Source organism: Syngnathus floridae, unplaced genomic scaffold (genome assembly GCF_059516105.1).
Source record: "Syngnathus floridae isolate MCC-2025c unplaced genomic scaffold, RoL_Sflo_1.0 HiC_scaffold_55, whole genome shotgun sequence".
Taxonomy (NCBI): domain Eukaryota; kingdom Metazoa; phylum Chordata; class Actinopteri; order Syngnathiformes; family Syngnathidae; genus Syngnathus; species Syngnathus floridae.
The window spans coordinates 71,778-75,693 of NW_028284084.1; the positions used below are offsets into that span (position 1 = coordinate 71,778).

General features: G+C 36.7%; 1 long non-coding RNA gene across 1 annotated transcript; it reads left to right on the forward strand.

Moving 5' to 3' along the window:
- The first annotated feature begins 347 nt into the window (after nt 1-347).
- On the forward strand, nt 348-2,863 carry LOC148378269 (uncharacterized). Its single transcript, XR_015856030.1, has 4 exons — nt 348-548; nt 726-772; nt 896-973; nt 2,536-2,863. It is a non-coding gene; the product is annotated as an uncharacterized LOC148378269 (long non-coding RNA).
- The last annotated feature ends 1,053 nt before the right edge of the window (nt 2,864-3,916 follow it).

The window sequence follows — 3,916 nt, forward strand, 5'->3', positions numbered from 1 at the left end:
CTGTAAATCTACTAAACAAAACAGCGGTTGCTATATGACATCTGCCACGTCGTGGTCACGTGACATACGTGACGTCGATGGGCGTAACTTTCGCCGGAATTCAAATCCGCGGGGAGAGTTAACTTGTTTAAAAGAGAGTGGGCAGAAGAATTATTTAATTTATTTAAATCTATTTGGTGTGTGCGCCATTATGTCAATGCATAACAACTGTAAGTCTACTAAACAAAACAGCGGTTGCTATATGACGTCTGCCACGTCGTGGTCACGTGACGCGGACGTGACGTCGACGCCTACTTTACATCCCACCGATCACAGGACCCCTCGGCTGCATAACCGTGCCCCCTTCCCAACCAATCGGATTTGCTATACGCGAAAACGACGCCAATGGAAAGAGCTTCCGCCCAAATTTAAATCCGTGGGCGTGGCTCGCAGCAGGAAGTAGGAAAATGGCGGCGATGTTGACAAAGACACAGCGGATGGTAACATACGACTAACAAGAGAAATATTTTTATTTTCTGCTTGCAACTGGACCGTCCAGAGCGTACACGGTAAGTACAACTCATCGTTTTTAAAAAGAAGTACTTTTGTTGCCCTGAAAAGCGAGTGAGCGTGGCGTTTGTGGGGGACGTCGAATTTCGACGATTCTTTCTGGTCAACGGTTGTAAATGATTGTGTTGATTAAAAAAGAAAACTTGATGTAACTCTACTTTTAACTGCCGTTTCAGATAGATTTGGAATTGCATCACATCCAATTTTAACTAGAGCGTACACGGTAAGTAACACTCGTTGTGTTTAAGGAGATTTACGTTTGTAATAGCAGAAGTGTAGCCGCGTTGCGTTGTACGTGTGAATGTTGGTCCGGGCGAAATGTTAATGTTTAATTTCATTCCTTTAGGTTCCACGGTGTTTGTTGGCTGCAAGTTTTCCACTGCAAGAAGAGGCTCATATCATTGACCAGGAGCGAGCTACAATGGTGAGTAGCCATAACATTTATGTTAAACACTTCCTATTTCATGTCTAACAGTACTTGATTTAACAAATAACCATAAATAAATACAGTGTGGGCACTGAAGTTAACATATGTGATTATACTGCCTAATCTGTCACCGAGTAGATTGTTGCAAAGTAATATAAGATCCAAAGTTGTAATTCAGAATAGTTTTCAAAAGAAGGCCATTAGAATTATATACAATTCTGATTACCCTGAACAAGCTATTAATTAAATCACAAATTCTTCAATTCAAAGATTTGGTAGATTATCAGACAAATAATGTCTAACAGTAATTGATTTAACACATCACGATAAGTAGATTGTGTGGGCACTCTCAAGTTAACATATGTGATTATACTGCCTAATCTGTTACAGAGTATGTTGTTGCCAAGTAATGTAGAATAGATCCAAAGTAGTAATCCAGAATAGTTTTGAAGAGGCCATTAGAATGATAAACAAATCTGATTACCTTGAACATAATAACAAGCTAAGTGTTTAATATGTCCTATGAAGTCAAAATTGGGCACCATCATGTGGTGAAATTTGGAATTGCATCACATCCAATTTTGCCTGGGAACAAACAGATTACATAAATCTTAGTTTTGAATAAGCCACTCCTTCTCAAACAAGTAAACTCTGCCCATTTTGCGCAGTAGATGTTCTGTTAATATCTAGTATTTATACAAAGTCATAATTTAAATTGCTTTCAACCTTCATTCATCGGTTCAACCAACATTACTCGCTCTTATTACCAACTTGTATTGATTTAACTAAGCGTTTAATACTTCCTATCAGGTCTCAAATCGAGATTTGGCAAAATACAATTTCAGCAAATCCAATTTTGCCAGGGAACAAAAATAGATTAAATAAACTAAATAAGTCCTCTTCCCATTAAATAAATCAGAAAAGTCTGTCTTGTAACCAGTCCTCTTCAAACAAGTAAAGTCTGCCCATTTTGTGCCGTAGATTTTGTGTCTATGCCTAGTATTTAAACAAAATCATAATTTAAACGACTTCTTTCCTTCATTCACTTTGGAAATTTGGAATTGCAGCAAATCGAATTTTGGCAGGGAACAAAAATAGATCAATTAAACTAAATAAGTCTTCTTCCCATTAAATAAATTAAAAAAGTCTGTCTTGTAACCAGTCCTTTTCAAACAAGTAAAGTCTGCCCATTTTGTGCCGTCGATTTTGTGTTAATGCCTAGTATTTATACAAAATCATAATTTAAAGGACTTCATTCCTTCATTCACTTTGGAAATTTGGAATTGCAGCACATCAAATTTTGCCTGGGAAGAAAAGTAGATTAAATAAATTTAATAAGTCTTACTACTTCCCATTAAATAAATTAAATACGTCTTACTTGTTCCCACTCCTTTTCAAAACAGTAGTTTAAAACGAGGGCCCTTCACTCAATCTTTAACCTCAACCCCGCACGTTGTGTTGTATCTGTGAATGTTGGTTGTGGCCAAATGATAGTTTTCTTTCATTCGTTTAGGTTCCAAGAAAACTTGATGTAACTCTACTTTTAACTGCCGTTTCAGATAAGCGGGTATTACGTCGCAGTCAAATGCCGCGGATATGACGTAATTGCCCGAACCTCCGCCAAAATTCAAATCTGTTGGCGCGATGGCCGTGAGCCACTGAGCAGCGACGATTATCAACAGAAATATCTTTATTTTCTGCTTGCAACTGGACCGTCTAGAGCGTACACGGTAAGTAACACTCATTGTGTTTAAGGAGATTTACGTTTGTAATAGCAGAAGTGTAGCCGCGTTGCGTTGTACGTGTGAAAATTGGTCAAGGCGAAATGTTAATGTTTAATTTCATTCCTTTAGGTTCCACGGTGTTTGTTGGCTGCAAGTTTTCCACTGCAAGAAGAGGCTCGTATCATTGATCAGGAGCGAGCTACAATGGTGAGTAGCCATAACATTTATGTTAAACACTTCCTATTTCATGTCTAACAGTACTTGATTTAACAAATAACCATAAATAAATACAGTGTGGGCACTGAAGTTAACATATGTGATTATACTGCCTAATCTGTCACGGAGTAGATTGTTGCAAAGTAATATAAGATCCAAAGTTGTAATTCAGAATAGTTTTCAAAAGAAGGCCATTAGAATTATATACAAGTCTGATTACCCTGAACAAGCTATTAATTAAATCACAAATTCTTCAATTCAAAGATTTGGTAGATTATCAGACAAATAATGTCTAACAGTAATTGATTTAACACATCACGATAAGTAGATTGAGTGTGGGCACTCTCAAGTTAACATATGTGATTATACTGCCTAATCTGTTACAGAGTATGTTGTTGCCAAGTAATGTAGAATAGATCCAAAGTAGTAATCCAGAATAGTTTTGAAGAGGCCATTAGAATGATAAACAAATCTGATTACCTTGAACATAATAACAAGCTAAGTGTTTAATATGTCCTATGAAGTCAAAATTGGGCACCATCATGTGGTGAAATTAGGAATTGCATCACATCCAATTTTGCCTGGGAACAAACAGATTACATAAATCTTAGTTTTGAATAAGCCACTCCTTCTCAAGCAAGTAAACTCTGCCCATTTTGCGCAGTAGATGTTCTGTTAATATCTAGTATTTATACAAAGTCATAATTTAAATTGCTTTCAACCTTCATTCATCGGTTCAACCAACATTACTCGCTCTTATTACCAACTTGTATTGATTTAACTAAGCGTTTAATACTTCCTATCAGGTCTCAAATCGAGATTTGGCAAAATACAATTTCAGCAAATCCAATTTTGCCAGGGAACAAAAATAGATTAAATAAACTAAATAAGTCCTCTTCCCATTAAATAAATCAGAAAAGTCTGTCTTGTAACCAGTCCTCTTCAAACAAGTAAAGTCTGCCCATTTTGTGCCGTAGATTTTGTGTCTATGCCTAGTATT